Source organism: Capsicum annuum, chromosome 11, assembly GCF_002878395.1.
Source record: "Capsicum annuum cultivar UCD-10X-F1 chromosome 11, UCD10Xv1.1, whole genome shotgun sequence".
Classification (NCBI taxonomy): domain Eukaryota; kingdom Viridiplantae; phylum Streptophyta; class Magnoliopsida; order Solanales; family Solanaceae; genus Capsicum; species Capsicum annuum.
Window position 1 is genome coordinate 20,407,051 of NC_061121.1, and position 12,767 is coordinate 20,419,817.

The following is a 12,767-nucleotide window of genomic DNA, read 5'->3' on the forward strand; positions in this document are numbered from 1 at the left end:
GAACAAACCCTAGGGTTTTTATATAAGGTTCAAATTCAAGGGATTTCATCGTTAATTTTCAAGAAGCCTTCAACTAAGGTGTGTCAAGTGTTCATTCATGGACTCCTTTCATCCATGAAGCTCAAGAACCCTATTTTAAAATTTGAATGATAAATTCCATGTTATGAGTAGGATTATGTTCATGTTGTTATTGTTGTAAGATTCCCAAGATGAAATCTTTATTATGTTTTCATGAAATTATGTTAGTATGTGGGTTGAAACCTATGAAATTGTGTTGATTAAATGTGATCATGATGTAGTGATTTAATTTTCATGCCTAAGTCTAAAGTTATGCATGCAAGGTGTTTGATAAAATGCTTAAGAGAATGAGAATAATTCTTTATGACTCAATAGGATCTAAATGATGAATCCATACTTTACCCTTATGTTCAAAATGACTTCCATGCAATTGTTGTGCATTGTAAATGTTTGATGGAATTATCATGATATAATATTGATGAAATTGTGACATGTTTGTTTATATGCATTCCTACTCATGTACAAGATTATGATTATCAAGTGACTCATGAAAATCCCCAATTATGGTATTATGAATTGTTGATATTGGTCATGTGTTCAAGAAGTGTCATGTCCCATCAGTTTCATGCTATCAAGTCCTGGGGTTATTTAATACCCGATAATTTAGTTGTGTGCCTAGATCCCGTGTTAGTTTTTAAGATACTCTCAGTCAAGCCATGATCAGTCAAATTCAGTCAGTCTTATGACTCAGGAAATCTCAGTAAATTAAGTATCAGTCCAGTAATCTCAGTAATCACAGTAATCTCAGTCAGTTCTCAGTAGTATTCCATCAGTCAACGAAATTCAGTGAACTCAGTCCAGTTTAATTCAGTTAATCAGTTCAGTGTCTATTCAGTTGGGAGTAGGATTCAGCACAGAGTGAACCCAGGGATGGGAACTCACCTACCAGTAGAGGGTGTGATTCTTAGAAGCAATCCTTCCATTCCGAAACTATATAGCCAGCATAGGTTGAGACATCAAACTTGATAGATGAGGGTTGATGAGGTGGCATAACCTGATAGATTAGGGTCCCCACCGCTCTCTTTAGGGGACCTACCAGATTAGATTCACTCTCAGTTTGTTCTTACCAGTGGCACGGTATTGACACCCTTCCAACTGGGTTACAGGTTAGACCCCAAATCTATTCAGAGAAGGGGCATGTCGGTTAGATGACTACCTCCCACAGTCATAGTCTTAGTCTCAGTAATAGAACTCAGATAGTTCTACAGAATTTAGGACTGTCAGATACAGTCACCTAGCTCAGTACGAAACTCAGCTAGTTCCATCAAAATCTAGATTGTCAGATGCAGTCACTCAGTATCAGTTATATCAATTATCAGTAATACATGTTATCTGTAAACTCAGTAGTTAGTTTCATCATGATCTCAGTTACAATTCACGTATTCATGTATGTATTCTCACGCAGTCATGTTCATGTTATTTCAGTCAGTTATTGTTGTTCATGCATATGAACCTTTTGTATTCAGCCTACCTCACTTGCATACCAGTACATTTAATTATACTGACGCATTTGCGCTATGGTGTTTTATACCATAGGTTCAGAAGCACGATCTCCAGAGCATTAGTAGCATTCCAGTTTTAGCAGTTATAGTCAGTCGTGAGTCCTCATCATTTGAGGATGTTATTCTTTGAGTATTTCATTATTTTAGTACATAGCTATTACAATAGATGGAGTTAGTTGGGGAATTATCCCATCAACTCCTTATTCAGATAATTCAGATAGTTAGAGGCTTTCAGACTAGATGTTTTCAGACTACAGTATGTTCAAACGTTTTATCTCAATTTTGGGTATTTCTATACCCCGTTCAGATATTGTGTTATTCAGATGATATTCAGTTTTGAACCTTATGGACTTGCAGTTTATATTCTATATTTTTTACAGTATATATATTGCAGTTCTTAGTTATAGATATCAGTCATGGGTTAGTTGGTGGTCCTTCAGGATTACTAGCACCGTGTAGCGTTTAAGGTACCAGACTGGGGTGTTACAAACTTGGTATCATAGCCTAAGGTTCAACAGTGTCCTAAGAAATCTGAAAGTCACATCTAGTAGAGTTTTATGCATGGGTATGTTGCATACCACATTTATGTACAGGAGGCTATGAGATATTTTAGGAGCAGTTTCCCTTCTTTCAGTATTCATGTCGTGCCAATGAGCATAAGCTTAAATTTAACTCTAAGCTTAATCCTTTTCTCTTCTATTTACAGAACATATCTCCCAAGAAGAGAACTGGAAATCAATCAGCCCCTCAGCCCGTCCAGGCAGATCCTTTGGACGAGCATATCTCTCATGCAGAATTTAGAATTGTATTCACCATTCTTTTTAATTCAGTTGCTGCTCAGAATGAATGACCAGCTATCGTTCCATCTAATCCAATGGCCAACACTGCTACAGCTAGGATTTGAGACTTCACACGAATGAATCCTCCATCTTTTACCGAGTCTAAGTCAGATGAGGACCTTCAAGAATTTCTTGATCAGGTTCAGAAAGTTACAGACATCATGGGGGTGACTACTAGTGAGAGTGATGAGATAGCCACATATCATTTACAAGATGTAGCTCACACTTTATTCAAGCATTGGAAAGCAGAAAGGGTCATTGATGCATGGCCCATTGAATGGGAAGAGTTTATCACTGCATTCCTAGATAGATTCTTTCCCATAGAGCTGAGAGAAGCTAAGATGTTAGAATTTATCAACCTCAGGCAGGACAACATGACAATGAAAGAATATTCTCTTAAGTTTACTCAACTAGCTAGATATGCTCCGCATGTAGTGGCAGACAGCAGGTCTAAGATGAGTATGTTTATTTCTGGGGTGAATGACAGTATGGTCAAGGAGTACAGAACCACAATGTTGAATAGTGACATGGACCTAGCTAGGCTTATAATTTATACTCACAGATAGAAGAGCAGAAGATTAAAGAGAGAGAGAAGCAGAATAAGAGAGCTAGAATAGGTAGCTTCAATTTCAATCAGCCTAAGTTTGAGGGTGGGATTTATTCTTAGTTCTGCCCAAAGTCTTTTGTTCCAGCTTCTTCCTCAGTCAGTGCACTAGTGCCAAAATTCAGAGACAAAAATAGAGATAGGGCGCCAGGCTCTAAGTCTTGGGGGAGTGTTAGCAGTGCCCGACAAATTCTCTTTGTCAGACTTGTGGTAAGAACCACAAGGGTGTTTGAAGAGCTGGCAGTGATGTCTATTTTGCATGTGGTAAGACAGGCCACAGATTCAGAGATTTTCCTCAGCCAAGTTTTCAAGGTCAACAAAACCATTCCTCGGCTCAGTTCGATCGCCCGAATCAATAGGGTGCCACCTCCAGTGCTACCAGTGGGCAAAACCCAAATAGACTTTATTCTCTTCAATCCTGATAGAATTAGGAAAATTCTCCTGATGTGGTTACTGGTACGTTACAGATCTTTCATATGCATTTTTATGCTTTGCTAGATCCAGGATCTTCTTTGTCTTTTGTTTCTACTATATAGCAGTTGATTTCAGAGTTAGTCCTAAAATTCTAGCAGAGCCCTTCTCAGTCTCTACCCCAGTGGGTAAAACCATCTCAGACCGGCGGGTTAATAAGAACTGTCCGATTATGGTATTTCAAAAAGTCACTTCAGTAGACATAGTTGAATTAGAAATGATTGATTTTGATGTCATTCTCAATATGGATTGGCTTCATTCCTGCTATGCCACAGTCAACTGTAGAAACCAAATTGTCTAGTTTCAATTTTCAAATGAACCCATCCTAGAATGGAGGGATAGTACTTTAGCGCTCAAAGGTCAGCTTATTTCCTACCTACGGGCAAGGAAAATAATATCTAAGGGATGTATCTATCATCTTGTTCAAGTTAAGAACTTTAGTTTTGAAACTCCCAGTATTGAATTAGTTACAGTAGTGAGTGAATATTCAGATATCTTTCTCGAAGATCTTCCAGGAATTCTTCCCAAAGGAAAAATAGACTTCGACATTGATCTTCTTCAAGATACTCAGCCTATATCTATTTCGCCATACAGAATGGTACCAGTAGAACTCAAAGAATTGAAAGAACAGTTGAAGGATCTCCTAGATAAGGGATTCATCAAACCTAGTATATCCCTGTGGGGTATACCAATCTTATTCATGCAAAAGAAAGACGGTTCTCTCAGAATGTGTATAGATTACCATCAACTCAATAAAGTCACGGTCAAGAACAATATCCACTTCCCAGAATGGATGACTTATTTGACCAACTTTAGGGTGCCAGCTATTTCTCTAAGATAGATCTTAGATCAGGCTATCATCAGCTCAGAGTCAGAGAATGTGATATTCCAAAAATGGCTTTCCGAACTCAGTATGATCACTTTAAATTCTTAGTCATGTCCTTTGATCTTACCAATGCTCCAGCAGCTTTCATGGACTTGATGAACCGTATGTTCAAGAAGTACTTGGACATGTTCATCATAGTCTTTATAGATGACATTCTTGTCTACTCCCGCAGTGAACAAGATCATGCAGATCATCTCAGAATAGTACTTTAGATTCTTGTCTAATGGAAAGGCCTCATGAGGATTCAATGTTGATTTGGCATCTAAATATTGTAAGATGAATCCTCTGCAAAGAGGACCCAACAGAGTAGCCATTGGAGTAGAATGCAAGAAGTACTAAATTCTTATTAGGTATTAGGGGGCTGGCAATGCTTAACAGCCATAAATTTGATTCTTGCTTTAATGTGTCCACGTTGCCTCCCTTGCTCTCTCCATTGTTTCTTTGTCTTTTTCTTTTTTTTTTTGGTTGAAAAAATATAAGGTAGAAGCATTCAAAATTCCTCAAATTAGTATCAAAGTTGCTCCGATACCTTTTGATTTCACATAATCTTATTATTTTTAAACTCAAGTTTAATATATTACTGTCACCCTTTTATGCTGATATGACAATTTTATTAATTTAAATTGATATTTGATAGAAATATACTCTCTTACCTTTCTACAATATTTTTAACATTGATAAAATTCTTTAAGTTATACTATATTTATATAACGTTATAATAGCTTTTATAGTCTATTAATATTGTATTTATTTTATCAAATTCAGTAAGTGTGAATTTTGGCTAAGGTCAGTAGCATTCCTTGGTCATATCATTTTCGATGATGGCATTAGAGTTGATCCTCAAAAGACTAAAGCAGTGAGAAACTGGCCCAGACCTATCTCGCCATCAGATATCAGGAGTTTTTTGGGTTTGGCTAGCTAATACCGTCAGTTTGTTAAAGGGTTTTCTTCTATTGCATCCCCTATGTCCAGATTGAATCAGAAGAAAGTTCAGTTTTAGTAGTCAAATTCATGCGAGAAGAGTTTTTAGGAGTTGAAGACTCGACTCACCTCAGCCCCAGTTTTGACTCTTCCAGATAGTTCAGATGGGTTTGTTGTGTACTGTGATGCATCCAGAGTAGGTTTAGGTTGTGTCCTCATGCAGCATAGTAAGCTCATAACCTACGCCTCCAGACAGCTTAAGCCTCATGAGAAAAATTATCTGACGCATGATCTTGAGTTAGAATCCGTAGTATTTTTCTTAAAGATTTGGAGAAATTACTTGTATGGGGTGCATGTAGATATTTTCACAGAACACAAAAGCCTTTAGTACGTATTCTTTCAGAAAGACCTCAACCTCTGTTAGAGAAGGTGGTTAGAGCTCTTGAAAGATTATGACATGAGTGTCCTCTATCATTCGGGCAAAGCCAATGTAGTGGCTGACACTCTCAGTAGACTGTCTATGGGTAGTGTTGCTCATATTTATAAAGATAGAAAAAAGTTAGTTCAGGAAGTTCATCAATTTGCCCAACTAGGTGTCCGCTTAGTCGATTCAACAAAAAGTAGTATATAGGCTCAGAACAGTTCAGAATTAGCTCTAGATTCTGAGGTGAAAGAAAAATAGGATAAAGATCTCAGTCTAGTCAAGTTAAAAGAGTCAGTTAGAGATCAGAAAGTAGAGGTTTTCACCCAAGGGGGAGATGGTGTGTTATGTTATTAGGGTCGCCTGTGTGTTCTAGGTGTAGATAACTTAAGGCAGCGAATTCTTGCAAAAGTGCATGGTGCACGCTGCTCTATTCGTCTAAGGGCCACTAAGATGTACCATGACTTATGGGAGATCTATTGGTGGAGTGGGATAAAGAGAGATATTATAGAGTTTGTGGCTAAGTGCTCTATATGTCAGCAGGTTAAGATAGAGAATCAAAAGCCAAGTGATTCCATGCAGGAGTTCATTATTCCCACCTGAAAATGGGAAGAAGTGAACATGGATTTTGTGATGGGTTTGCCTCGTACTCGTTATCAGCATGATTCAGTTTAGGTCATTATAGGTAGGATGACCAAATCAGCCGAGTATTATGACAAACTCTATATCAGGGAGTTGGTCAGATTACACAGTGTTCCATTATCTATTATCGCAGACAGAGGTATCCAGTTTACCTCCTACTTCTGGAAAGTATTTCAAAAGGGTCTTGTCACCCAAGTCTATCTCAGTACAGCTTTTCATCCTCAAACAGATAGTCAAGTAGAAAGGACTATTCAGACTCTAGAAGATATGTGGCGAGTGTGTGCAATTGAATTTAAAGGAAATTGGGATAACCACTTGCCTTTGATTGAGTTTGCATACAATAACAACTATCATTCTAGCATTCAGATGGCTCCATTCAAAGCTCTTTACGGTAGGAGATGCAGATCTCTAATCAGTTGGTTTGAAGTCGGTGAGGCCTCAGTTATAAGGCCTGACTTAGTATTCGATGCCTTAGAAAAGGTTCAGTTGATCAGAGAAAGGCTTCGGGCTACTCAAAGCCGATAGAAGTCTTATCTAGATGTACGTAGAAAAGATCATGACTTTGAGATTGATGACTATGTATACCTAAAGATCTCTCCCGTGAAAGAGGTGAATAGATTTGGCAAGAAGGCAAATCTCATTTCCCGATATGTCAATCCCTTCAAAATTCTCAGTCGCTTCGGCAAAGTAGCTTATGAGCTTGAATTGCCTTCAGATCTAACCTCAGTTCATCTAGTGTTCCATGTCTCCTTGCTTAAGAAGTGTATAGGTGACCCAGCAGTTTTAGTCCCTATAGGGGGTATAGATGCTAAGAACAACCTCTCTTATGAAGAGATTCCAGCCGAAATCATTGACTATCAGATTCGTAGACTAAAGAACAAAGAAGTTCCTCTAGTCAAAGTTCTTTGGCGGAACCAGTCTGTTGAGGGAACTACTTGGGAAGCAGAAGAAGACATGTGAACCAAGTCCTCTTATCTCTTCTCTGCAAACTCAAATCCAACTCAAGGTAACAGTCCTTCTTAAGCTTATTCAGTTTTATGTTTAGATTTTCATTACAAACTTGGTATCCATTGCCATTACATATTCAATCATATGCTCATGTGTCAACTTCAGACATGCATTCATGCATAAGATTAGTTATGTATCCATGCTTCAGATATGCATGAATTTAGTTTATCAGTCATGTATTCTCATTATGAGAAAACTCAGCTTATCAGTAATCCCAGTTATGCATTCATGAGTCAGTTATTCATGCATTAGATATGCATGTTCAGTATAATAGAAATCAGCTTATCAATCATATCAGTCATGAAATCATGTTTCAGTTGTTCATGTTCAGTATGTACTTTAGTTTATCGTTTCTCCTCTCTCAGTTAGCCTCATTCGAGGAAGAATAAGCTCAAGGGGGAGATATTGTAAGATCCCGCAAAATTCTAAGTCAAAATTCAGCCCTTAAAACTCTTTAAGGGATCCCAATACTTAGAAATTTAGCTAAGTGCTTAAGGACTTAGTATCTTTTTAAGCCTCTGAGCTTCGGGGATTTATTTCATGACCTTTCCAACCTTTGTTTTTCGATTGTCAAGTTGTTTCATGATGGGGCAAGTCAATAGTACATCTCGGGTGAGTTTTGGGATTTTTAGAATAGCATAAGGGCATGTTTGGTTGCCCAAACCAGTAGCTCAGGGCGATAAGCCTGCGTTTCCCTAGCTATACCGGTGGACTAAGCAAGGCGGCGCCCTAGCTAGTCTGGCAGAATAAGCCAGGCGGCGCCCTATCTAGTCCGGCGGAATAAGCCAGGCGGCGCCCTGGCAATTCCGTTTGGGGCAAAATTTATGCATCCTAGCCCCATATTTCCAAGGGCAAAAGGGTTATTTTTCCACCCTATATAAGCCCAATAACATGAGATTCATCCATAATTAAGCAACATATAGTTTGTTTATCTCAAAATCTCTCAAGAACAAGCCGTAGGATTTTTATATAAGGCTCAAATTCAAGGGATTTCACCGTTAATTTTCAAGAAGCCTTCAACTAAGGTATGCCAAGTGTTCATTCATGGATTCCTTTCATCCATGAAGCTCAAGAATCCTATTTTAAAAATTGAATGAAAAATTCCATGTTATGAGTAGGATTATGTTCATGTTGTTATTTTTGTACGATTCCCAAGATGGAATCTTTATTATGTTTTCATGAAATTATGTTAATATGTGGGTTGAAACCTGAAATTGTGTTGATTAAATGTGATCATGATGTAGTGATTTAATGTTCATGCCTAAGCCTAAAGTTATGCATGCAAGGTGTTTGATAAAATACCTAAGAGAATGAGAATAATGCTTTATGACTCAATAGGATCTAAATGATGAATCCATGCTTTACCCTCATGCTCAAAATGACTTCCATGCTATTGTTGTTCATTGTAAATATTTGATGGAATGCTCATGAGATAATATTGATGAAATTATGACATGTTTATATGCATTCCTACTCATGTACAAGATTATAATTATCAAGTGACTCATGAAAATCCCTAATTACGGTATTATGAATTGTTGATATTGGTCATGTGTTCAAGAAATGTCATGTCCCATCAGTTTCATGCTATTGAGTCCTGGGGATATTTAATACCCAATAATTTAGCTTTGTACCTAGATCCAGTGTCAGTTTTGAAGATACTCTCAGTCAAGCCATGATCAGTAGAATTCAGTCAGTCTCATGACTCAGGAAAACTCAATAAATTCAATATCAGATCAATAATCTCAGTAATCACAATAATCTCAATCAGTTATCAGATCTCAGTAGTATTCTGTCAGTCAACGGAATTCAGTGAACTCAGTATAGTTCAGTTCAGTTAATCAGTTCAGTGTCTATTCATTTGGGAGTAAGATTCAGCACCGAGTGAACCAAAGGATGGGAACTTACCCACCAGTAGAGGGTGTGATTCTTAGCAACAATCCTTGCTTTCTGAAACTATGTAGCCAGCATAGGTTGATACATCAAACCTGACAGGCGAGGGTTGGTGAGGTGTCATAACCTGATAGATGATGGTCCCCACCACTCTCTTTAGGGGACCTACCATATAAAGGTCATTCTCAGCTTATCCTTACCAGTGGCAGGGTATTGATACCCTTCTAACTGAGGTTACAGGTTGGACCCAAAATTTATTCAGAGAAGGGACATGTTAGTTAGATAACTACCTCCTACAGTAACAATCTCAGTGTCAGTAATAGAACTCAGATAGTTCTACAGAATTTAGGACTGACAGATACAGTCATATAGCTCACTGCGGAACTCAGCTAGTTCCATCAAAATCTAGACCGTCAAATATAGTCACTCAGTATTATTTATATCTGTTATCATTAATACAAGGTATAAACTCTGTAGTCAGTGTCATCAAGATCTCAGTTACAGTTCACATATTCATGTATTTATTCTCACACAATTATATTCATGTTATTCAGTTAGTTAGTATTGTTCATGCATATGAACCCTTTGCATTCAGCCTACCTCACTTGTATACTAGTACATTTAATTGTACTGACGTATTTGCGTTATAGTGTTTTATATCATAGGTTTAGAAGAACGAGCATCAGTAGCATTCCAGTTTTAGCAGTCAGAGTCAACCGTGAGTCCTCATCATTTGGGGATGTTATTATTTAAGTATTTCATTATTTCAGTACTTAGCTATTACAATAGATGGAGTTAGTTGGGAATTATCCCATCAACTCCTTCTTCAGATTATTCAGACAGTTAGAGGCTTTCAAACTAGATACTTTTAGACTACAATATGTTCAAACGTTTTATCTCAGTTTTGGATATTTCTATACCCCGTTTAGATATTGTGTTATTCAAATGATATTTAGTTTTGAACCTTATGGTCTTGTAGTTTATATTCCATATTTTTTACAGTGTATATATAGCAGTGCTCAGTTACAGATATCAGTCATGGGTTAGCTAGTGGTCCTTCAGGATTTCTAGCACCGTGTAGCATCCGGGGTACCAAACTTGGGAAGTTACAATATTCATGGATAAAACTAAAGTAATTAGTGAATATTGGCTCACGTGATTGTAGAAATGTATAATTTTGGTTAGTTGTGAAAATATATCATTGTGATTGATTGTGGAAATACTCATTGTGATTGGTTATGAGCATTACACCCTCAGATCATACTTATTCACAAAACATTGATACCACCATGGTAATACCTGAGTAACACTGGCAACACCTTTTTAAAACCCTTCCTGAGGAATGTGCCGGAGAGGAGATATTTTAACATCTTATAAAATCCTTTCTGAGGGGCTGTGCCAAAAAGGAGATATGAGATATGTGGATTGTATACGGGTTGACAAACCTCTCATGGATCCTACATCAAAAAGATTTAGCTCTGTAAGTGTATACAGGGATTGTACGATGATCCCAGAGGCTGTGTGACGACCTCGTGCATCATCATCACAATCATCATATACATTGCACTTACTTTATTGTGTTTATATTGCGTTGAATTGCCATATTGACTTGACATCTATGTAATTATCTTATCTTCTTTTGCTTGTATTTGATGATCTTGTATATGCATGTTACCCCTTATTCTAATTATATTTGATATAATGCATACTCGTGTTCTATCTTGATGTGTATGAGATATATTAGAATTGTTAGTGCAAGCGGTGTGGGCTACAATTGTGGGATATTTTCTGATTGTAGGTGACATACTCTTAGTGTATATTTTGTATGCTTTATTTACTACTTTACTTGGTCGGCCTATGATACCTACTAATTACAAGTGGATCGTACTTATGCATATTGTGCTCTTTCGGTGTAGGTCCTAGCTCGAGTGAGACTCATCTTGATTGACTCGAGCGATTGTTGGAGCTTCCAAGGTAGCAGTTGTACACTCATGCATCCGAAGTTCACCTCTATCTTTCTATAGTAGTTATGTCTTTATTATTTGTAATGCCCCGAGAGTACACCCTGGGCGTCACACGGTGCTTACGGACCCGAAGAACCATAAGCTAACCCATGATTGGTACCTACTGTGAATACTAAATAATAATCATAAAACATATGCGGAAGTGAAGCTAAAAATGCCATAAGGTCCATAATATTGAAAAAGAAATACTGAGTACATCTGTGGAATAACTGCTAACTGAAAGTGACTGAAAGCCTTTAAACATCTGAAATAAAAAAGTTAGTGGGACAGCCCCAACTAATTCCAACTACTTTCTGAAAATAACTGAAATATTGTAAGTAGTGCAATGACTAAATAAGTATCATGATCTCGATTGATAAGGACTCACTAATATAGCTATGGCTGATGACTGATCAGGTTAAGTATGCTTAGGAACCTGATCATCTGAACCTATGATATGAGACATCATAGCATAAAGAGAGTATACATCAGTACTTTGAATGTACTAGTACGCTAGGTGAGGTTAAGCTAATATGCAAGGATTCATGTCCATGAGTAATAATAACTAAATATCATTAAGTAACTGGATGAGAGTATATGCAAAACTGGACTACTGAAAGTACTGAACATATAATACCAAGTAAATATCATCTATCTGAATTAGAATAAAATTGAAATACTGAGTTTCTGGTAACTGAATAACTGACAACTGTAAGTCCTGATCGTGTAGAACTGAACTGAGTTTTGTATTGAATACTGAATTTTGAATACTGAAACTAAGACTGTGGGAGTTATCATCTAATCGACATACCTCGATTATAAACTGATTTGGGGTCCAACCTGTAACCCCAATTGAAAGGCTGTTAGCACCGTGCCATGGGTTACTAACACTGGCTGGGTCAACTCTAATCTGGCAGGAAGACTCATGATATGTATATGGTTACGTCAACCCTAGTCTGGCAAAAAGATGATTTACCCTACACTGGCTACGTAGTTTTGTAACTCAAGGACTGCTACTAAGGGTCAAACCCTATACTGCCGGGAATGCCCCCATCCCTGGGTTTGCTCGGTGCTGAATCCTATGCCTAACTGAATCGACACTAGAAATGATCACTAGACTGTACTAGACTTGACTTAACTAACACTAATTATGTTAACTGACCGAATGCTACTGATCGGGATACTACAAAATTATTCTATTTCAACTGGAGACTGGATAAACAGCTAATTTCAGGTATTCAATGCCCTCAGGACTCGATAGCATAGATAATGGAACCATATCTTAACTTTAAAAGCATCACACATAGGTTACCATGCATAATTCATTCACATAGACATTTTGTCAAATACCTAGGATGCATAATTCTTGTACATGAGAATGAGCAATATATTAATGTCATGAATACCACATTAAACATCATAATTCAAAGATTTAACATGAGGGTTACATAAATCAATACACATTCTAGTTTATTTACATGAAACTCAAAATCTTCTTG